The sequence below is a fragment of the Meles meles genome, chromosome 6 (assembly GCF_922984935.1).
Source record: "Meles meles chromosome 6, mMelMel3.1 paternal haplotype, whole genome shotgun sequence".
In the NCBI taxonomy this organism is placed as follows: Eukaryota; Metazoa; Chordata; class Mammalia; order Carnivora; family Mustelidae; genus Meles; species Meles meles.
Window position 1 is genome coordinate 145,730,938 of NC_060071.1, and position 25,140 is coordinate 145,756,077.

The 25,140-nt window shown below is 42.5% G+C and overlaps 1 non-coding gene across 1 annotated transcript; it reads left to right on the forward strand.

The window, feature by feature from the left end:
• Positions 1–6,545: 6,545 nt before the first annotated feature.
• Positions 6,546–6,652, forward strand: LOC123945328. Its single transcript, XR_006819172.1, has one exon. It is a non-coding gene; the product is annotated as a U6 spliceosomal RNA (small nuclear RNA).
• The last annotated feature ends 18,488 nt before the right edge of the window (positions 6,653–25,140 follow it).

Here is a 25,140-nt window from a genome sequence, read left to right on the forward strand (position 1 = left end):
CAATGTGTGGGAGGATGGCCATCCAAGGGTCCTCAACTCCAGCTCCCAAGCCTGCGGGGTGATGCTAACCCAGACCGGGGCTGCTTGGCCTTTCCCTGTGCCCAAGGTTCTCATGATCAGAGAATGAAGGTCAATCAATCCCAAGAGAAATCTGCTCAAGCCAAACATGACGTTGGAGAGTTGGGTGCTGGCATTTTTTATGGAGAAAAGGGTCAAGTCTGGGGTGAGATGCAGAAGTGGAGTTTGGCCAGGCTGAGGGCAGAGTGGAGCTCTGCCTTGCTTCTAAGAGAGCATGGAGATGGCAAGCCCATGGCATTGCCCCACCAGCCGTGTGCCCAGGGAAAGGGATGTGGCCGCAAAGGGCTCTCAGGGACTGAAAAGATGTTCCCAGGCCCCCCTGCCAGCACCCAAGCAACTAGGAGAAGACCGCCATGGAAAGGCAAGGGACATGCCCGGGACAACATGGAGTAGAGACGGGGACAAGTGATGATCACAGATGGCCCACATGCGCTCCTCTTAGATGGTGGACTCAACCCCAGAGCGAGGGGTCCCCCTAAACTGACAAAAATACACTTCTGTCATTTGGAATTAAGCTCGGTCATAAGGCCTTCAAGGAGGTCCCTGGAACCCCCACAGACAGTGGCCTGAGATTTGCACAGAAACCAATCTCCAAGTTCCTATTTCAAGACGACTCCCATGCATTCACAGAGCTGGAAACGCGACCACCACCAGAGGGACCGGCTGCCGTAGGGCGAGGATTTCCAGCAGTGGTGGAAAATGCCAGGGCAGGATTTAAAGCTAACCAACAAAACCAATTGGAAACAGCAGGGGAATTTGCTGTGAAAGTTGGTTTCAAGCTCACCCCATCCATAATTACTCACTTTGAAAGTGTCACGATTCTCCTGCCAAAATTATGGCTTCCCTCCCCTTATTAAACCCCTTTCACACCACTCCTTCTTCGCTCTGCAAAAATGGATTTCACTCAAAAAAGAAATTAGAAAAATAATTGATGTAATAACCATAACCTTGAAAATACTTCTGCCAGAATTTAAGAGCAGAAGGGAAAGGAGGCCCAAAATAAAGGCATCTCTCTGGAAATCAGAAATCTAAATTAGTTCTGAGCACCAGCTACACCCACTTCCCCGCCAACTCCTTGAAGGTGAACATGAGTGATCCTGCTCCCGTTACACAGGAGGCAGGACAGTGTGTTGACTCCCGTTACACAGGAGACAGGACAGTGTGTTGCCGCGGGGTGTCTGGTGCCCGCTGGTCCTGCCTCCTGCTTTTACAGATGGGCAAACTGAGGCACACATCTCTGCCCATTCTCCTTCCGGGAGCCTGATAGAATGTGGCTCCTCAGCTCCTTGGACGTCAGGTGTGGCCAGACGACTAGCTTTGACCAAAGAAATAGGAGTAGAAACAACGCGGGTCATTTCTGGTGGAAGCTCTAAGTGTCTCGGGGTGACACCCCAGTCTCCCCCTGGCCCTTTTTAGGGATCACGAAACCCCGTGTCTAGGCGATTCTGCGTCAGCCTGCACTTCTGACCAGCTGTGACCAACGGAGCCCTCCTGCTGACCAGCGCTCAACACGTAGCACGAGCCAAAGTCCAGCCATGTTGTTTTTAAGCTACGGCGTGTGGGGCTGTTTGTTACTGCCCCAAACCTGCCTTATACTCTGTCGGTGCTACCGATCCGCTGCTCTCGTTTTTCTGAAAACCGTCCCTAACGGCAGGATCCACGTTTCATCTGACTACCATGCAGGATCCACAAAGAAAACCTACCACGTCGCTGGGCCGAGAACGTCCGTGGAATGGCAGAGTGAAGACGCCATGAGGAAGTGAGTCAAAAACTGGTGTTAAGTGGCGATCTTGGATCAGACCACCTGACGTGTGTGGATAAGAACAGTCCGCCCTCTGGCAATGGATCAACAGGGCCCACAGGCTCTTAACACGGAACCCAAAATCCACCCAAGTGACTACTAACCACTGCCTCATAAAGGCAAGGCAAAGAGGCCCAGAGCACTTAGGTGAGTCACCCAAGGTCACAGCTAGCATGTGAGCTGCCAAGCTGACTCCAAAGCCTGGGATGGTCCCCAGCCTGCCTGGGCGCTCGCACTCCAGGACAGGAGCCCCAGGGGGAAGCCCATGTCCTTGCTGCTCACCTGACGCTCCCAGTCAAGTATAAGCACGGGCAGAAGCTGACATGTGAGATGAGCAAACGTGCCAGATGCCAATGTAACGTCAACCCCGGATGCCTCTTCCAGAATGTGGAAGCCATAGGCATCAGGAAGCCTGCGGCCAGGAAGAGCACTGAGCTGGGTGTGGGAGTCCTACACTCCGATCCTGCCAGCGGATCACCTCTTCTCTGTGCCTCAGTTTCTCCTGTAGGTACAACAGACAGGCTGGACAAATTCACCCTCAGGACCTGTTCCAGCTCCAAAGATCTATAGTTCCTGTAAACATACCTCTGGCTGATAAAGGAAAGAAAGTCGAACCCTTTTAAGAAAATCGCAAAAGCCCTAAAATTACGTGAAAGCCTTTGAGATCCGTGAAAGAAAGGCATTTGCTAAATCCCCTCTATTATTTCCAAAGGATATTTTCTATTATTATTATTTACCAAAGGAATTTCTGGACAGAGTTTAAGTGCCTCAGAGCCCACAAAATAATCATCTCTTCGAAACATAACAAAAGGTCCGGAATATTCTTGGCTGATGACTTTTCTTTGAAACATGTTCTCCACAGAACAAAGGATTTTCTTCGTTTTCCCAATTTTTCTAACTTTAAGTAAAACACACACACGAATCCTCATCATGATTACTAACTTAAATGCTTTTTAAGTTGGCTAAAGGACCTAAGAACACATTTTTTTTTTAATTTATTTGACAGAGAGAAATCACAAGAGAGGCAGGCAGAGAGAGAGGAAGGGAAGCAGGCTCTCCGCTGAGCAGAGAGCCCGATGCGGGACTCAATCCCAGGACCCTGAGATCATGACCTGAGCCGAAGGCAGCGGCTTAACCCACTGAGCCACCCAGGCGCCCCACATTTATAATATCAATGATTCTCGTTTCGGGCGTGCTCTGTATGATCCACTATCCTAGGAACTGGTTATTAGGAGAAAAACAAAAATGGGATGTACTTATTGAGCGAGATGAGCCAGGCTCTGTGCCAAGAGCTTACACTCATTCTCTCACTTGAACCTCTGCATAACCCAGTGATATGGGGAAACTGAGTCCAAGAGCCATTTAGTCTAAGCTGATCTAAGATCAGGCAGCTGGTAGGCGCTGAAGTTGGGTTCAAACAGGGGTCTCACGGACTCCAGAGTCCATGCTTTTAACTATCAGGCTATGTTCACTCCATACAATGCCGCACTGAATCCTGACACCCAGCCTATAAGGCAAGGAGCCCCTTTATACAGACGAGGAAACTGGGAATGGGCCAGATCAAGTCACTGGCCCATTGTCATCTAGACGGAGTGTCTGTCAGGGAAGTCAGGATTCAAATTCAAGTCCATCAAACTGGATAGCCCTTTGCCTGACTCTACACTATTTCCAGGTAACATAGGCCTCAAGACACAAGCTCTTCTTGCCTGGGCCTACCTCGTGGCCCAACACATTGATAGTGCCAAATCCCAAAACTTCCAAGTCTTCAGTGAATGAAAGAAAAAGGGAATTCTTTGCAGTGCCAGTAAACATGTGTGGCCAAAGAACTGTTTAAATCTCTAGAGCCGGGGGGGAAACTCTGCACTTGGTGAGCACTGCACTGCTTTTGCCCAGAGACCTGAGCCCTGTCAATAATTCCACTGTAGGCAGCTGCTTGCAAAGGTTAATAACTCGAACCATAAAAATGTGCGGCGAGTTGCAACTTGGCACCAGCCGCCTCAGACTGGGAGAGAAGCTAGCGTTTGCAAAATATGGTTCAAATAATCCCGCCTCTCCTTTTTTTTTTTTCCTTCTTTAGCTTTAAGAGTGCAAGAAACATAGAAGTTTTGTGGTTTCACACTGTCTTTTTATGGTTCGAAAGACTCCCAAACAGAGTTGATTAAAAAAATGCCTCTGCATAACGCCGACCATTGTGTGGGCATTTTCAAGGAAGCATGCCATCCAATGCTGGGACTTTGGGGACTTGGACGTTCTTCATTGGCTTAAATGAAAGGTTTTGTTCTTAAACAAAAGGGACATCCTGACTCAACAACTGTTTGTGTTCTGACCTCTGCACTTAAATCCCGAATCTGCCCACAAGAGGCAATTTGATACAAGGGAACGAGCATGGACTTTGGATCCAGCCAGGAAAATGTGATGGTGCCTAGCTCAGCTTCTTCCTAGCTTTAGGACTCTGAGAATCTTAGGAATCTCAGAGGATCATCTTTCCTCATCTCTGTAATGGGCACATTTTTTTTGTATTTTTTTTGTATTTATTTTATACCTTATATTTTATATTTATTTTAAACCTTAGGGTTCCTGAAAAACTTGAAAGAGATGATGTAGGTAAAACACAAAGTGGATTCACCCATTCCTTCAAAAAATAATTGTTGAGTACCTACTAAGTGCCTGGCGTTATTTTCAATATTGGAAAGTCAACAGTGAACAAGTCAGACCCAGATACTGACCTGGTATATCTCACATTCTTGCTGGGGTGAGACCATAAATGAATAAAGACATAAATGAGATCATATTTGATGATGAAGGCTTAAGGAGCAGGAGGTAGTACAGTGGAGAATGAGTGGGGGTGGGGAGCAGTGCTGGACTACTTCAGCAAGGGTAACCAGGGAGGGCTTCTCTGAGGAGTTGGCGCTTGAACTGACGCTGAGTAGTATGAAAGAGACATCAAAAGGATTAGCATGTGCCAAGGCCCTGAGGCAGAATGAGATGGCCAGGTTAGAACATGTGAGGTAGGTAGGAGTAACGGAGGAGAGGATACAAGGGAACACAACGGCCAGATCAGGGGACGCCTTGAAGTTCACAATAAGAGATTGTATTGGGCTTTGTTCTAAGTTCAATGGGAAGCCATCTGTAGGTTTTAAGCAGTGAAATTGCAGGGTTAATTTCCATCCTGACTCTGCTAGACGGGGACAGAAGCACAGTAAGATATGCAGGAAAAGACAAAGACCAGTTAAGACACTTTCTCAGTCTAGCCAAAGATAATGGACTATCACAGACGCAATAGAGAGGGAGGGAAGTGTATTAATCTGGGAATACAGCTTGGTAATGAAGTTAGATGGAATGTGGAGAAAAGAAGCTTAACCTTTAGAAGCTGGACAAAGGAGTGTTGGAATGGTTGCCAGTGAGACGGGAAGAAAACAGGAGAGTGCAGTGTCCTGGAAGCACTGCAGGAAAAGAATTTGGTGAAGAATGGAAAGGCCACCTGAGCCAAGAGAGCAACAAGAGGACAAAGAACAGCCTACTGGATCTGGCCAGATGAAGATCACACAGGGGACTTTGACTGATACACACCATTTCTGTGAGGGAGCTGGGAAGGCAGAGACTGAAAATAAGTTCAATGCATGCAAGGTATTTTAAAATTCCTCCCTTAGAGATGGAAATTGGGTACCTCATACCTTATCTATGGAGACTAAGACATTTCTTTCATGATATTAAAAATATCCATAATAATAACAACTCATGAGCCTCACATGTCCAGTCAGTATGGCAGACTGAGCAGACAATGAAAAACTATTCACCTCACATACCCCCAGTCTGAAAAAATAAAAATGTTGGATACAATGTGACAATAAACTATTTAAATACAAAATCAATTTCAAAAGTATGAAAAGGAAAATCTCCGGGAGCTCAAAATGAAGATAAAACCCAAACCAGAGTCATTGATAAAAGCTGAAGACAAAAATCTCACAAGATACTGGAACTGGTTATAGGAGCTGAAGTCTAGGGAAGAACAAGACTTGAGGCTTAAGTGAGGAGAGTGTGCTTCTGAGTCCCTTCATAAAGCCAAGAACCATGAAGCATGGCATGTCCATGAAACTCCAAGCTGAAATGTTATAAAATTTGTCCAGAGCTGATAAAACTCACAGGATCCTGAGTAGCTTCCAATGTGAAGCTACTCAGAAGGGATTCCTTCAAAATTCAAGAGAGCAAGGCTCCTATGAAACCCTCCCCCATTCGAGATGAGCTCACAACAAAAAATTACAATCCACAGGAGCAAAAAAATCACCCTGAGGTTTAGTAACAATCAATAGACATAGCAAATGAGATAAATTCACCTTAAAAACCAGAAATAAAAGAAAAAATTAGAAGAAACTTTCCATATGTAAAATCTTCAAAGAGAAATAGGAAAAAAATACCTACAAAAACAAGATTGAATGTAAAAGCAAAGCCACATCTGAAAAGAACTAAATGGAGATTCTAAAAGTGAAAAATACAATCATTAAGGTAGAAAAGTTAAATAGGCTAAGTAGAATAGACACATTGAAGCAAAAATATTGAACTCTAAAACGGACATTTGGAAATCACACAGAATGCAGAAAAAATAAGTAATTTAAGTGGATAATATGAAAGAGTAATTTAAGATCTGCATAACAGAAAGAGAGCTCCTGTACTCACTTAAGCAGCACATAAACTAAAATTGGAATGAGACAGAGAAGATTAACATGGCCCCAACACAAGGATAACATGCAAATTCACGAAGTGTTTCATATTTTTAGTGCATGGAGCACTGGGTGTTGTACATAAATCATGAATCTTGGAATACTGCATCAAAAACTAATGATGTATTTTATGGTGACTAACATAACACAATAAAAAAAAATAAAAAATAAATTTAAAGAAAAAAGGAAAAAAAAAGAGTAACTCCAATATATTAAGTTGAACTCTCTTTGTAGGTCTAAAATGGTTGACTCTCAGCAATTTCATACAGTTTTATCTACAATGTCTAATACAAGTGGTGGGAAGGGGAAAAATAAAGAATGAAGGAGGGGCTCCTGGATAGCTTAGTCGGTTAAACATCCCAACTCTTGGTTTCAGCTCAGGTCATTGTCTTGTGGTGTTGAGATGAAGCCCCACACCAGGCTCTGCACTGCGTGCAAAGTCTGCTTGAGATTCCCCTCCCTCTTCCATCCCATCTGCTCCTCCCCCTGCTTGCACTCTTTCTCTCTCTAAAAATAAATAAAATCTTTTTTTAAATGTGGGAAAGAGACAATGTTTAGAGAGCTGACAGTTGAGAATTTTGCAGAATTTAAAAAACCACGAGTCCTCATATTGACTCAAAACAATAGAAATTAAGTGTAGTAGACCTATCAAATATCAACGATAAAAGGGGAAATGAATAGAGAGAAAAGAAAGGAAGGATTGAATGACAGTTGAATGATAACATCTTGCCATTCTTTTACAAGTCCAGAAGACAATGATACAATCTTATAAAGACTTACAGGAAATGATAAGCCCACCATTCAAGTGAGAGCTGTAAAGGACATATTCAGATATACAAGGAAAAGGACAAACACATCACCCACAGACTCTTAACTAAGAAAAGTGCTACGATGAGAAAGCAAAGTCAGAAAGAAGGAGGGGAGTGCATGAAGCAGAGTGAGTCTACAAATTGGTAAATAGTTGGAAATCCAAATAAATATCAACTGAAAAGATGTTAGAATGACTAAAGAAGAGTAAAAATAGGGTAGAACTAAAATATTAAACAATACTAACATTCTTTAAAGAGGGAAGTATTCAGAATTTAAAGCATTCTAAGGTCACTAAGTAGTTAGGGCAGAGGATATAAAGACCTGCAGATTTTACTAAATATACACCTTAAAATTTGAGGACAACTGCTAAAAATATAATTGTAGAATGCATTTCTCCCAAATCTGTAGTTACAAAAAATTAAATCAACCCTACAGAGAGGTCTAGGCACTTATTCTATAAAGGGCCAGATAGGAAATATTTTCCAATTTGTACGGTTCCTGCCAAAACTATTCAGCTCTCACTGTAATGCAAAAACAGCCACTGACCATATGTAAGACAATAACCCTAACTATATGCCAATAAGTTTTATTTACAAAAACAGGTGGCAGGCCAGATTTGATCTGAAAGCCATAATTTGCCACCTACTGCCATAGAAGGCAAACGAAAGGACAAAAGAGAGTAATCAAGAAAATGTATATATGTAAAAAAAAAAAAAAAAAAATAAGTCCATGAAGAATCACAATAAAAGTAAATGCATTAAATTTATCAATTAGAATACCCACATTGCAGAATGACACCGTGTGATGCCACGTATATACAGGTTTGAAACACAGAACAATACCATTTACTTTTTATGGCCATGCTCATGTGTAGTAAAGGTACAGAAAGGATGAATCCAATTCCAGAGAGTGTTGCCTCAGGCAGGAAGTGAGAAGAATAGATTTGGAGAAGGGTCCAATAGAGAATCAATATAACTGTCCAAAGATTTTGTTTCCAAAACAAACAAAAAAGCCAAAGCCAGTTTAGCAAACATTAATATTTATTAATTCTAGGTAGTGGGTACATGGGCATTAGTTACATTACTCTTCATATTTTTAAGTTTGAAAAGTGTCTTTTTTAAGCACTCATATCTCATTCAAACCTTAGCAATCATTAGGAGAATGGTATCCCAAACTCTGTTTCCAGATGAGGCATTTGAATTTCCACACAGGCCAGAGACTTGGAAAAATGAGACCATAATCTTCCAATTCAATTAAATGCACTCTAGATACTGCATGATGTTTTGTGGGAACTTGAAGACATCTATTTTGCAAACACCCTGTCTCTATGATCCCCAGGACCCCCATCTTTACCAGATACTTTTTCTCTTCCAACCAGTCCTTCTGCCTCACCCTCTTCCCACCCATCCTCTGCACTCTAGACATTTATAGTGTGAAAATACAGCTTGAATCACACCACACTCCACCTCTTCAGTGTCGGCTGTGGGCCTGAGGATATGAAAACAAAGAAGACATAGTTCTCGGTGTGATTTAATTTCCAACTCAACCAACCTCTACTTGGGCAAATGTGAACTTCTGTAAGTCTCCATCTCTTCATCTTTAAAATGGTCATCACTAACCCTACCATACATGCTACCTAAGGCTCTTTTTTTTTCCCCAAGAAAAAAATGAAATCATCTAGCAGATAATCTGTCCTTACAGAAAAATTCCAAACTCCTGAGCACAGGGCCTAGTAGGGTTACCCAGATCACACAGGTCACATTTGGGGAAAAAAAAATGGTGTATTGTCCTGCACACACATGACCATCACCAGAACACCATAAGCCAATCACACACCCTCTGTAGGCCTCTGCTTTCCAGTCATTATAGAACAGGTTGGTCCAGACAATCTCTAAGAATACTTTCAGCTCTGCCACCTTGGGTCACCCACTTGGTTCCCCTAGGACCCATGAAAGCAGAGCCTTCAAGTCTTGTCCTATGTAAACATCAGCCCCAGCCATGGTGAAGAGCATGGCATCATTAGTATTGCTCATGATAAGTGGGATGCTGAGTTCCCTAGAAATGAAAAGGCTTATTTATAGAGGTGTGGGAAGGGGAGCTAGCATTCCTGTTGCTGCTGCCCACCACACTGGCCCCTGTCAGTTCCTGATAGGCCAAGTTCCTCCCACCACTGGGCCTTTGAGCATGCACTATCCTCCCCTTGTGGAATACTCTTCTCCACCTCTTCACCTAATTAATGCCTACTCTGCTCTGCCACCAGGCCTCAGCTCAGTCTCTGTTTCCTCGGAGAAGTCATCTGCATCTTTTGGGACTAGTCAAATTCACTGATTACACAGTCTCATGGAGATCTCTGTATCAGTCATGTATTACCATGATAATGCTGTGAAACAAAACCACCCAAAGTTTAACACAATCACTGTATATTATTTCTGTAAGCCTATAAATCAGCCAGACAGCCCTACCAATCTAAGCCAGGCTTAGCTGATCTCAGGTGGGTTCACACTTATATCTGGGGTCATCTGGTGAGTCAGAGTTGGAGGCTGGTTCAACTGGTATGCCACTGTCATGTTCCACATGACCTCTCAGCCACAACAAGCTCACCTAGGCATGTGCTCATTTCGGTGGCAAGAAGCATGTAAGACCTCTTGATACCTACACTTGGAATTGGTATAGCCTCATTCTCATTGCATTCCATTGGCCAAAGCATGTCACAGACCATCCCATAGGCATGGGGTGGAGAAATATCTTCCACCTCTTAATGGGAGGAACTGAAAAGTCACATTACACAAGGAAGGTGGGGACCTGGAACTATTTTTGCAATCAGTGTATCATACTCCATTTTGAAGTAGCCATCACAATTGTAATCTCCCCTTTTATTCATGTGATTGTCATCATCTCACCCACTAAACTGTGTAGTGTAAGGAACAAACCTTGGTTGTATTAAATCATTGAGATATTAGGGCTATTTGTTATACAGCATAACTAACCTATCCTGACTAATACAAATGTCTATAGCTGCCCACAGATCCCAAAACTCCAGCTCTGTTCCTAGCCTGGAAAGTCAGCAGAAATGCACATTCCTGTGGTTGTTTGGAGGTTAGCCCTCTGGCCCTAATTGAGGTTCTTAGCAGAGTGGACACTTTTATGTGTGCTGAGCATCTGTTTTATAATTGCATTTCTTCTGCACATAGAGGGTTCTCCCAAAACAGACAGAGGGTAGTGGGAGGGGGATCGGGACTGAGCACAAAAGAATCCTTCACTTGGTGGTTTAAGTTCCACACAAGCTATTCATCTCCAGAACCATTAATATTCACCTTCTATTCCAGGCCTGTATCAAACCCTAGACATAGAAAGGGGAGATGCTCACTTGGTGGATAATTGAGTCCAGCTTCCTGATTAAGCAGATGGTGAGCACAAGACTTTATTCCATTTGCTGGGGCAGAGACTGATAACGGCTCCCTCAAAATATGGCTAAGTTAAGGCTAACACCACCCAGCAGCCACTGATACACCCATCCATCCATCTATCCATTCAATATCTTGAATACCTGCTATATGCTGTTCCAGATCACCCTGTTCTAGTTACTGAGGATATACCAGAGAGCAAGAGGGACCAGAATGCTTCCCTGTGAAGTATTCATTCTGGTGAGGAGTGGACAGAGGTAGAGAAGGTTGTCCATGGTGGCAGACATCAGAATCACCACAAGTGCTTTGGGGCCCACCCTTCTTCTGCATTTACATCAATATATGTAGGAAGTTCTCCAGAAGCTGGTCCCATAGTTGGTTCAGAAGCATTTAAGGAGTCCTGGGCACCCCTCTTAAAGGAGAAGACCAGCCTTCAAGCCAATATCAAACATGGTAGGACCCACAAGTCTCAGATGAGCTCTGAGAGACCTTGCACAGTCCTGCCATGAAGAGACGCTCACCGCGTATTCCCTGCCCCAGCCACATGTCAACCCAGAGGAAAGAAGAGAGAGAAGCTGGGATCCCCCCATTCTTAGGGGTTCTACCCCAAGCCTTCCACATAGACCACGTGAGGAGCATCTAATAGCAGGTTGTAGCTGGTGTGCTCAGCTAGCCACTTGGCTTGAGAAAGAAATCAACAGCATCTGTTGCCAGAAAATCCACAGCAGCCAAACCCTTTTTGAGGTCTGAAGGCTGCACATGCTTGAGGCTTCCAGTCCTTGGGAACCAACAGGTTCATATTGCCAGAGGGAGGGCCTTCCAGAAACATCCGTATCAGCCTTGGTTGACACAGCACTTTGGATTACTCAGCCAACCTCTTAAAGGCCACCTCTCCAGCCAGAGCCTGCTCCAGTGCGCTGCCCCCTTAGCCATCCTGCAGGCCACGGACATGGGCTCAGGTGGGTGCAGCAGGGGTATCACACTGGCAGCTCAAGCAAACTCCTGGGGTTTCACTTGGTTCTGCCATGCCCTCCCTAAGTCTTGATTTCTTTATGTACAAAATAAAGATGTAATAACAACCTCCCCAGCCAGAGTAATTGTGATTTTTTTTTAAGTGAGATACATGGATATAGCTCCTACCACAGAATCAGAATGTTTGCTGACTTATAATATTAATGCCTTCATATTACACCTGCACTGAGTTCTTGCCATGAGCCGGGCATGGGGCACAGCTGTGTTTGTGCATCACTCCATTTAATCACTTAACTATATGGGTGGGCATTTTTATTATACCCATTTCATAAACACTGAGGCTCAGAGAGATGAACTGTGAGCACATGGTTAGAAACAGGGCTTAAGCTCTGAGTATGTGCAAACCTCTTACTGACGTAGGAGGCTGCAGAAAGAGGCAAATGGGCAATCACAGGGGCAGGCTCCACTTTCACTTTTGCCCTTGACCCTGTCTTCCCTTTTCTTGTTTCAGTAGCCTGGGCAATTCCCACACACCTTCCCTTTCCAAGTGCACCAGAAGCGTGGGCCTCAAGACAGTGGGACCCCAAATCCAACGCACCCAGGCCTGTCAAAGAAGAAACATGCAAATGTATTAAGCAGGGTGGGAATGGATTTTTATGATTCTACCAAATGTCTGATAGTGGGAACATCGCCCACGACAAGTATGTATCAGCTCAAGAGAGGCAGGGAGCATTTTAGGACACCATGTGCGCCCAGCCTGGCAGTGGCAGCTTCAGGGCTGGGTGACAAAGCAGCCCAGAGGCCTCTCTCTCATGGAAGCTGGTGCCTGACTCCGAAGGGGCTGAGAGGCCCTGGCTGGGTGTTGAGGCTGGCCTCACCACCAGCTTTGGCCACGTGCTCCCTCTGAATGTCTTCTCCCTCCCAATTCACTGCCCATTCCTGCCACCCTGCCTGAGTCAACTCCTTCAGATCCCAGACGTACAGATATGGAAACTGAGGCTCACAGAGGCGATGTGACCAGGGACACATGGTTAATAAGGGCTTGGATCCAGGGCTTGGCCCAGGTCACAGGCTCCAGGCATTGCCCCCCACCCTGCCTACCTTCAGCAGCCCCCATGAGGCCTGAGCAGGGAACCAGGCAATGCACAGGTGGGAGGGATGTTCCAGCTGCTGGGGTGATGATAGACCACAAACGCTGGGTGCCATGGAGCTAGGACAGCTCTGCTGCGTGCACACTGTACGCCCCTGCAGCAGACATTGACCCTGGCAACTCTCAGTCCCACATTTATAAGTGGAGAGCCCATGAGCTCTTGAGGGGTTCAAGCTGGGCCGTGGTGGTAAGAAAACCCTGCAGCCTGCAGCCAATCTCAGACATCAGCCAGTGTCTGCAGAGCACGTGCTGCTGGCCAGGAGCTACGGAAAACCCTCCCTTCACATGATCTCATGGTCCTTGCCTTTTCATGCACATGGCAGAAAACCAGTTCTGGAAGATCTCCAGGAGAACAGAACTACCTCCCTAGCGCAAACTATTTCCTTGAACTAATATGGGTTCTAAACCCCAGAGACTAAGACACTATGTCTCACTTGTCTGTGAAACTCACCATATACAACCTCACCAGCTTCCAAAGACATTTTGAGGTGTCTTATGCTGACACACTCACAGACTAGGGTATCCAGCAAAACTGGAAATGCCGACCAGAATGCAAACTTCTCCGAGGGAGAGACGTCACCTCCCAAAGGCCTCTTTATCCCCAGGGTTTAAATATTCCTGATGCATAGTAGATGCTCCATAACTATTTCTTGAATGAACTAATGCCTGAGCTAACAATGATGGGCATTCCGGGGCACACTCCAAGGCACATTTCCAGGCATTGTCTTGTCCGGTCTTGGTGAGAGGTGACCGTTAGGTTCCCACCTCGCAGAAGCAGCAGGGGACACTGACAGCAGGAGTCTCTTCACTTGGATGGCAGATCAAACCTTGGCTTACTGAGCTCCTTTTCATCCATCAGGGCTTAGAGTTCATGCCGCCTCCTCCATGACACCTTCCCAGTCTTCCCCCATCTCCCAGAACCCTTCACCAAACCACTATCACTCCTTGTTCGCATTCCGGTGATACCAGGACCCACTGTGTACTACCCATCTTCCTCTACTGCTCATGTTCTATACGTCTCACGTCCCCAGAACTAACACAATGCTCAACACACAGTATGTCCTCAACCAAGGTGTACTAACTTCAATATGTCCTCAATAATCAACTTACGGCTGAAATGTTGCAGCTAGAAACAATTTTAAAGATCATCTATTATCCCCCAGTTTAGCAGTCTTGATTGTGTTATCCAGAGCATTAGCAGCAAACAGGTCTCTTGCCTCCTAACTGCAGGGCCCTTCCCAACCACCAGACCCCAACCAGAACCCAGACTTACCCTCCTTTACCAGCTCCAGTGGATTAGCAGCGGTTGTCCCTGGCTCGAGTAGATTGCGTGCCACAGTCAGTTAACAAAGTCTGCCCCTGATGCAGGATGGGGCTATGGTAGAAGTTGTTAGCTGACCATGACCTTAGACCGTACTGTTCATATCAGTTAACATTATTGTTCATAGACAGATCTTGCAACCACGACAGAATTCAAAATTGACCCATTCTGCAGCCTTATCAGATTTTCTGTACCCAGCCCTTCTCTCCAGCTCTGCCTGTTTTTCTCTCCAACTAGTTTGGAGTATTCTTCAAGGGCAAGTTCTGAATCTGGTTAATTTCTGCACTCCCACCACCTGCACATAATACAAGGTCCTGTGAGTGTGGAGGGGGGAAATAAGTAAATTAAACTTGGTTCAACAATGATGAATCCAGAAGGTAAGTGGGTGGACATGCAAATGGACAGTAGACTCTCAGATAACACTTCTCGAAGTGTCCTGTCTGCATGAGCCTCACCAGGCAGGAAACAGAGAGAGCCCGACTCCCTGGTGTTCCTGGGTACAGACTCACCCACCACTTTGTGCATGAGCTCACATTTCGGGGGTGTGGAAAGTGCATGCCCATCTTTCCAGCTGTGGGTTGGCACATTAGCAAAATATCCACAAAATATAGGTTTGGGGAAATCATCATACAAATTAGAATGAGCCATTTTCCAAAATAGAAAATTGCCCAATCGTTAAAGGTTTTGTTTTGTTTTGTTTTTTTAATCATTCAAATATCCATGACCTTTATTCCCAGTGGTCCTGTATCTGCTGTGTTATGGAAAAAGGAAAATGTGGATTTATTTGCATTTTATAATATCCCTACTTTCTGGATGAGGTTTACATGTCAGCTATGTGTGAGGAAATATAAATATTCCAATTCAGTCATGAAAGGATGAAGATTTGGGATTCTGAACTTCCTGATTTTAATTGTTTATAAATTCTTTCTCCATACTGTGATTTGTTCAAGGTATTTAATAAGCAAACGAGTCTATAAAAAGACAGAAAGCATATTGTTTTTCATTAAAGATGACCCTATGATCTCAAGCCTTTAAAAATATATTCTGCTTTTGCCTTTCCTAGAAGATAGGAAACACTTCGATTTTCAGGAAGGAGGAAGGGAAAAATGAAGGTGCATACATTATAATAAAAAAACCCAAACAGAATGAAATATTTTGTAATTAAGTCTGTTTCCATTCTAGAAAGTACCAAAAGTTGCTTCTCACAACTCCATTTGTTCCTGTGTCTGAGAACCACAGAAATGAGGTCATATCTCACCCTGGGATATAGAACTCTTGTGTTTTGGATGGGACGCTTGTCAGGACAAGAGCTGGATGCTGTTGGGACCTCAAGGCCAGGCATTGGTTTCAGGTCTTCTTGTGATCAGCTTTATCTCATTTGGGGACATTCACATTTCCACGTTCCCTTAGGTGTGTTCAATCAAACATCTACTCCTTATTCAAAATCATGCCCACAGCACCTATTTTATGCAAGGCACGGGGCTGGGCTATGGAAATCCAGAAAATGATGAGATCAATTCTTGCCCTCCAGACCCTGACGGCCAAGAGCAGATGCCCCCAACTCCACAGAGTACACGTCAGGGGGCTCCGTAGCAGGCTGGTAGGAGCTGGTGTTGGGGGTCAGAGGTGATACTGTGATCTATAATAAGTATATATATTTGGTCTTTGTCCCTATTTCTGGCCAGGGCTACTAAAACCCTTGGAATTTCCTAAGTGATAAGAGCCATAAAGGTGTCAATATAACAAACCCCCTGCAACCATGCCTAAGCTTACGTTAATGATGACTTTCAGAATTCAGGAAAGCACCTAAGAATGGGGGTGGGTTGTCAGGGGAAGAAACCATGTGACTGCAGGTTGCAATGCCCTCCACTCCTGACCTTCAGGGAGGAAGAGAGGAGTTGGACGTTAAATCCATCATGAATGGCCAATGATTTTTTCCATCATGTCTAAGTAACAAAACCCAACCCTCCATAAAAACCCAAAAGGATGGGTTTGTCGTGCTTCTGAGTTGGTAAACATGTGTAGGTGTGGGGAGGGTGGCAGGCTCAGAGAGGGTGGGAAAACTCCAAGATCCTTCCTCCACTCCTAGCCTGTGCATCTCTTCCATCTTGCTGTTCCTGAGTTATATCCTTTTATGATAAACTGGTAACCTATTAAGCGAAATATTCCCTGAGTTCTGTGAGCCAAGCTAGCAAATTCATAGTGCCCAGGGGGGGAGTCATCATAATCTCCAATCAACAGCTGGTGGGTCAGAAACACAGGAGAAAACCTGGACTTAGCAATTGTTATCTGAAGTGGGGGGTGAGGCAGTCTTATAGGACTGAGCCTTTCACTGGTGGGGTCTGAAGCTGTCACTGGATAGATGGTGTCAGAACTGAGTTGAATCTGGTGTCAGACAACTGCTTGGTGTGGGGGAAACCTCACATACTGTAACTAGTGATGAGAAATGTAAGGGTCTGGAGACCTGGGAAACACAGACACGAAAAGTCATTTTCTTTTTCAGAGGCCTTCAAAGATTTCTTTATGTAGCTGATGGTGATTTTTTTTAAATAATGGAGGCAGTCCAAGATGTGGCATTGAAAAACCCTGAACTCACCTTCTCCAGTGGAAATCCACAGCTGCAATAGGGAATCATTTCCATTGAAAAAGAACTGAGAACTAACTGAACAACTCCCTCTACAACAAGGGGATAAAGGACCACGTCAAGATGGGTAGGAGAGTCAGAGAGGTGGTTTCACCAAAATTCCCACCCCCCCAGTATGGCAGTCTACACTAGGGAAGGATCTCATGGGTCCAGAGCCTCTCCCAGAGGAGTGAGAGGTTCATGCCCCACATTGGGCATCCCACTCTTGGGACCTGCACCAGACAGATGAGATCTCAAATATGTCTGGTTTTGGAGACCAGTGGCACTTATAACCAGGGGACCTCAGAGGCTATGGGGATCTGAGATACTACTTTCCAGGGGCTCACACAAAAACTTGCTAATCCTGGGACCCAACTCAAAGGCAGTAGTTTGAAAGTAGTTAGATTATATAAGGAAGATATGTTTTGCTAACCTTAAAGCATCTGCTGGAAGGGAAGACTCTAGTTGAGACGCTCTTGGGTTACCAAGATGCCGACATGTGCCATTTTTGCACTCTCCCTCTACCTTGCAAGCACAGACACACACAGGAAAACGCAGCCTCACTAAAGCTACAGCTGTGCCTTACCCCAGTGTTCTCCCATGGCCCCACTAAGGTCACAGAGTGTCCTGCCCCCAGCAATCTCCCACAGCCTCACTAAGGCTGGCAGATGAAAGCAGTCCTCATAGGGGACATCCCTTGATCCCTTGGCCCTGGTGGCCAGAAGGGTTTGCTTTTCTGGATGGCATGAGACTGTAACAATCAGAAAGACAGCTCCTGGAAGCCTACCACACCCAGAAGACTACACAGACAGCAGACAAAAACACACCCCAGTCTGCTTTGAGAAAAACCCATCTTTTTATCCTAGAGTTTCAACCCAACGAACAGGCTTCGGGTTTGTCCCACATCTGAAGTTACAGAGACACTCTCAGGGAACATGGACAGGGAGACACCATTTCTGAGCCCTCCTTCAACCGAGGGGAAACTAAATGACACTTTAGACTAGATGAACTTAATAGTAATATATAGAATATCCCATCCAAAAGCAGCAGAATACACAGTCTTCTCCAAGTGCAAATGAATAGATCACATGTTGGGCCACAAAACAGTCTCAGTAAATTTCAGAGTACTAAAATCATAGAAAGGATCTTCTCCAACCACAATGGTATATAACTAGAGATCAATTACAAGAAGAAAAACTGGGTAAATGACAAACCTGTGGAGATTAAACAATATGTTACTGAATAACCAATGGATCAATTAAAAAATCAAAAGGGAAATTTAAAAAAGAGGGGAAAAAAATGATACAAAAAAATGGAAACACAACAGTTTAAAATCTGAGATACAGCAAAAGCAGTTCTAAGGGGGAATTTCACAGAACACAGGCCCACCTCAAGAAATAAGAAAAATCTCAAACAGCAATCTAACTTTACACCTATAGGAACTAGAAAAAGAACAAAAGAAGCCCAAAGTTAGTAGAAGGAAGGAAAAAATAAAGATTAACAATAGATGGAATAAAGAGCAAAAAAAGTAAGAAATGATCCCTGAATCTAAGAGCTTGTTCTTTGAAAAGATAAACAAAATTGACAAACTTTTAAGTAGACTCACCAAGAAGAAAGAATGAAAGCTCAAATAAATAAAATCAGAAATGAAAGAGAAGTCACAGCTGATACCACAAAAATGCAGAGGATAATAAGAGACTACTATGAACAATTACATGCCAACAAATCGCACAACATAAAAGAAACAGATAAATTCCTAGAAACATGCAATCTTCTAAGATTGAATCATGAAGAAACAGAAAATCTAAATAGATGATCACTAGGTAAGGAGATTGAGTCAGTAATCAAAAACTTCTCAATAAACAAAAGTCCAGACCCAGAGAACGTCACTGGTGAATTCCACCAAACATTGAAAGATTTAATAGTTGGGACACCTGGGTGTTCAGTGGTTTAAACATCCAACTCTCGATCTCAAGGTCTTAATCTCAGAGTCCAAGCCCCACCTTAGGGCTTACTTAAAAATAAAAAATAAAAATAATTTTAAAATTTAAATTAAAAACATATATGTGTGTGTTTGTGTGTGTGTGATATGTGATATATATATTATATCACACATATATACATATATACACACACACATAGATATAAATATATTTCTATACACTTGAAAATACACACACACACACACACATATTTAATACCTATCCTTCTCAAAGTCTTCTAAATAAAGAGGAGGAAACACTTTCAAACTCATTTTAAGAGACCAGCATTACCTGATACCAAAACTAGATAAGGATACCACAATAAAAGATTACAAGAAAATATCCCCAGTGAACATAGATGCAAAAGTCCTCAGCAACAAAATTATTAACAAACCGAATTCAACAACATATTTTTTTTTTAAAGATTTTATTTATTTGACAGAGAGAGATCACAGGTAGATAGAGAGGCAGGCAGAGAGAGAGAGAGAGGGAAGCAGGCTCTCCGCCAAGCAGAGAGCCTGATGCGGGACTCGATCCCAGGACCTGAGATCATGACCTGAGCCGAAGGCAGCGGCCTAACCCACTGAGCCACCCAGGCGCCCCTTTTTTTTTTTTTTTTAAAGATTTTATTTATTTGACAGAGAGAGATCACAGGTAGATCGAGAGGCAGGCAGAGAGAGAGAGAGAGAATTCAACAACATATTAAAAAGATCATACACCATGGTCAAGTGGGAATTTATTCCAGGAATATAAGGATGGTTCAACATCTTTAACCAATCAATGTGATACACCACACTAACAAAAATGAAAGCTAAAAATCATAAGATCCTCTCAATAGATGCGGGGGGAAAAGCATTTAACATAATTTAACATCCATTCATTATAAAAATTCTCAGCAAAGTTGGTAGTGAGGGAACATACCACAACATAATAAGGTCCATATATGACAAGCCCACAGTTAACATCATGGTCAATGGTCAAAAGCTGAAAGTTTTTCCTCTAAAATCAGGAAAATGGCAGGGATGTCCACTCTTACCACTTTTATTCAACATAGTATTGGAAATCCTAGCCACACCAAATAGATGGGGGAAAGAAGCATCCATATGGGAAAAAAACAGATTACATGACATACCACATATAGAAAAACCTAAAATACCATTAAAAAATTGTTAGAACTGATAAATGAATTGAGTGAAGTTGTAGGATTTAAAAATCAATATACAGAAATCTGTTGCTTTTCTCTACACCAGTAGTGACCTAACAGGAAAGAATTAAAAAATAATCCTGGGGGAGGAGGAAGATGGTGTAGGAGTAGGAGACTTGAAGATCATCAGGGCCTAGAGTTCAGCTAGATAGCTATCAAACCATTCTTAACAGCTACAAACTCAACAGGAGAGAGAAGAGAAGAAGAGCAGCAATTCTAGGAACAGAAAATCAACCACTTTCTTGAAGGTACGACATGAGAAGAAGTGACTCTGAAGCAACGGGAAAATAGACCACGGTGGGAGGGGCCAGCTCCCAGCAAGTGAGAGAGCAGCAGAGCACAAAATCAGAACTTTCAGAAGTCTACTCCACTGAAGAACATCGCTCCAGAGGTTAAGCAGGGGTGGAACCCTCACAGGGACAGTGTGGTCTCAGGATCCACAGGGTCACAGAAAGACTGAGGGTATCTGAGTGTGGCAGAGCCCCAGGTGCTGGAGCAGGGAAACCAACTATAGAGACTGAGACAAGCAGTGAGCTCTCAGCTCGGGGTTACCTTAAACTGTGATCCGAGGCACAGTTGGGCAACTGCCCTTCAAGCAGGGACACCACAAGTGGCAGACCTGGGGAGACTCACATTCCTTCTCCAGAACAAGTGGTGCAGGAGTACGCAGCAGGAATCTTCTGGGTTCAGAGACACCAAATGGGGCTGTACAGCAGAGATGGAAACACTTGGTCACAAGCTGGGTGAGCTTGGAACACAGCTAGAGACCAGGGATATGGAAGTGACTGACTGTTTTTCTCTGAGGGCACACTGAGGAGTGGGCCCAAGCTCTTGGCTCCTAGGGGGCCAGAAATTGGGAGGCCACCATCTTCATTCCCCACCTCCAAAGCTGTACAGAAAGCATTCAGGGAACAAAAGTTCCCAAGAGCAAACCTGAGCAGATTACTTATCCTGGCCCTTGGCAAAGGCAGTGTAATTCCACCTCAGGCAAAGATAATTGAGAATCGATGCAACAGGCCCCTCCCCCAGAAGATCAGCAAGAACAACCAGCCAAGATCAAGTTCACTAATCAAAGAGAACTGCAAAACTCCAAAGCTGGGGGAAAGCAACACATAGAATTCATGGCTTTTTTCCCATGATCCCTTAGTCTTTCAAAGTTAAATTTTTTTAATTTTATTTTTTTCTTATTCTACTTTTTAAATTTTTCCTCTTTCCTATTTTAGCATTTTTTAACTATTTTATCTTACCCATACCTTTTTAAAAAAATCTTTTTAAATTTTCGTTTTTATAGTCATATTTTATCCTTTCATTGTATTTAACCTTATTTTTTGTATACATATAAGTTTTTTTCTCTAAAATTTTGGGATACAGTTTCTTCTAATAGATAAAATATACCCTAAATCTAGCACATGGCTTTGTTCTAGTCTCCAGTCTAATCACATTCTTTCCTCTTTTTATTTCTTTTTCCAACAAACTTCTTATCTTATCAATTCCTTTTTTAGAATCTTTTTTAATTTTCATCTTTACAGTCATATTCCATCCCTTGATCATGTTTACCCTTATTTTTGTATATACGTAATTTTTTTTTCTTTAAAATTTTGGGTGGTAGTTTCTTCTAACAGACCAAAATACACCCAAAATCAAGTGTGTGGATATGCTCTATTCTCCAGTCTAATACATATATTTTTTTTTCTTTCCTCTCCCTTTCTTCTTCCCCCTTTTGTGGGTCTCTTCTGATTTGGTTAGTGTATATTTTTTCTGGAGTAATTGCTACCCTTTTACTATTTTGTTCTCTCATTCATCTATTCTTATCTGGATAAAATGAGAAGGTGGAAAAACTCACCACAAAAAAAAAAAAAAAAAGGCAGTACCAATGGCTAGGGACCTAATCAATATGGACATTAGTAATATGTCAGAACTAGAGTTCAGAATGATGAATATCAAGGTGCTATCTGGGCTTGAAAAAAACATGGAAGATATTAGAGAATCTCCTTCTGGAGAAATAAAATCCCTTTCTGGAGAAATAAAAGAACTAAAATCTAACCAATTTGAATTTTTAAAAAAGCTATTAATGAGGTACAACAAAAAATGTAGGCTCTTACTGCTAGGATGAATGAGGCAGAAGAGAGAATTAGTGATATAGAAGACCAAATGATGGAGAATAAAGAAGCTGAGGGAAAGAGACAAACAACTACTGGACAATGAGGAGGGAATTCAAGAGTTAAGTGATACCAAAAGACAAAACAGTATTAGAATAATTGGGATCCCAGAAGGTATATTGGAGCAAATTATAGCAGAAAATTTCCCTAATGTGGAGAAGGGAACAAGCATCAAAATCCAGGAGGCACAGAGAAGCCCCCTCAAAATCAATAAAAATAAGTCAACACCATGTCATCTACTAATAAAACTTACAAGTCTCAGTGACAAAGAGAAAATCCTGAAAGCAGTTCAGGACAAGAGGTCTGTAACATACAATGGTAGATAGAAATATTAGATTGGCAGCAGACCTATCCACAGAGACCTGGCAGGCCATAAAGGACTGGCATAATATATTCAGAGCACTAAACAAGAAAAATATACAGCCAAGAATACTATATCCAGCTTTACTGTCACTGAAAATAGAAGGAGAGATAAAAAGCTTCCAGGACAAACAAAATCTAAAATAATTTACAAACAACAAACCTGCCCTACAGGAAATATTGAAAGGGTTCCTCTAAGCAAAGAGAGAGCCTAAAAGTAACAGACCAGAAAAGAACTGATACAATATACAGTAAGAGTCACCTTACAGACAACACAGTGGCACTAAATTCATATCTTTCAATAGGTACCTTGAATGTAAGTGGGCTAAATGTCCCAATCAAAAGACACAGGGTATCAGAATGGATTAAAAAAAACAAAACCCATCAATATTTTGTCTACAAGAAACTCATTTTAGACCCAAAGTCACCTTCAGATTTAAAATGAGGGAGTGGAAAACACTTCATCATGCTGATGGACATCAAAAGAAAGCTGATGTGGCAATCCTTCTATCAGAAAAATTACATTTTAAGGCAAAGACCATAATAAGAGATGAGGAAGGACACTATATCATACTCAAAGGGTCTATCCAACAAGATCTAACAATTATAAATATCTATGTCCCTAACATGAAAGCAGCCAATTATATAAACCAATTAATCACAAAATCAAAGAAACATATCAACAATAATACAATAATAGTAGGGGACTTTAACACTCCCCTCACTGAAATGGACAGATCATCTAAGCAAAAGACCAACAAGGAAATAAAAGCTTTAAATGACACACTGGACCAGATGGACATCAGAGATGTATTTAGAACACTCCATCCCAAAACAACAGAATACACATTCTTCTCTAGTGCACATGGAACCTTCTCCAGAATAGATCACATCCTGGGTCACAAATCAGGTCTCAACTGGTACCAAATGATTGGGATCATTCCCTGCATATTTTCAGACCACAATGCTCTGAAGCTAGAACTCAATCACAAGAGGAAATTTGGAAAGAACCCAAAAACATGGAGACTAAACAGCATCCTTCTAAAGAATGAATGGGTCAACCAGGAAATTAAAGAAGAATTGAAAAAATTCATGGAAACAAATGATAATGAAAACACAACTATTCAAAATCTTTGGGACACAGCAAAGGCTGTCCTGAGAGGAAACTATATAGCCATACAAGCCTTTCTCAAGAAACAAGAAGTCTCAAGTACACAACCGAACCCTCCACCTAAAGGAGCTGGAGGAAGAACAGCAAAGAAAGCCTAAACCCAGCAGGAGAAGAGAAACCATAAAGATCAGAGCAGAAATCAATAAAATAGAAACCAAAAGAACAGTAGAACAAATAAATGAAACTAGGAGATGGTTCTTTGAAAGAATTAAGAGTGATAAACCCCTGGCCAGACTTATCAAAAAGAAAAGAGAAAGGACCCAAACTAATAAAATCATGAATGAAAGAGGAGAGATCACAACCAACACCAAAGAAATACAAACAATTATAAGAACATATTATGAGCAACACTACAGCAGCAAATTAGACAATCTGGAAGAAATGGATGCATTCCTAGATGTAAACTACTAAAACTGAACAAGGAAGAAATAGAAAACCTGAACAGCTCCATAACCAGGAAGGAAATTGAAGCAGTCATCAAAAATCTCCCAACAAACAAGAGCCCACAGCCAGATGGCTCCCCAGAGGAATTCTACCAAACATTTAAAGAAGAATTAATACCTATTCTCCTGAAACTGTTCCAAAAAAATAGAAATGGAAAGAAAATTTCCAAACTTTTTATGAGGCCAGCATCACCTTGATCCCAAAACCAGACAAAGACTCCATCAAAAAGGAGAATTACAGACCAATATCCTTGATGAACACGGATGTAAAAATTCTCACCAAAATACTAGCCAATAAGATCCAACAGTACATTAAAAGGATTATTCATCATGACCGAGTGGGATTTATTCCTGAGCTGCAAGGTTGGTTCAAAATCTGCAAATCAATCAATGTGATACAATACATTAATAAAAGAAAGAACAAGAACCCTATGATACTCTCAATAGATGCTGAAAAAGCATTTGACAAATACAGCATCCTTTCTTGATCAAAACTCTTCAAAGTGTAGGGATAAAGGGTATACTTCAGTATCATCAAAGCCATCTATGAAAAACCCACAGTGAATATCATCCTCAATGAGGAAAAACTGAGAGTGTTACCCCTTAGGTCAGGAACATGGCAGGGATGTCCACTATCAGAACTGCTATTCAACATAGTACTAGAAGTCCTAGCCTCAGCAATCAGACAACAAAAAGAAATAAAAGGCCTCTGAATTGACAAAAAAAGAAATCAAACTCTCACTCTTTGCAGATGATATGATACTTCATGTGTAAAACCCGAAAGAGTCCATTCCAAAACTGCTAGAACTCATACAGGAATTCAATAAATTGTCAGGATATAAAATCAATGCACAGAAATCGGTTGCATTTCTACACACCAATAGCAAGACAGAAGAAAGAGAAATTAAGGAGTCGATCCCATTTACAATTGTACCCAAAACCAT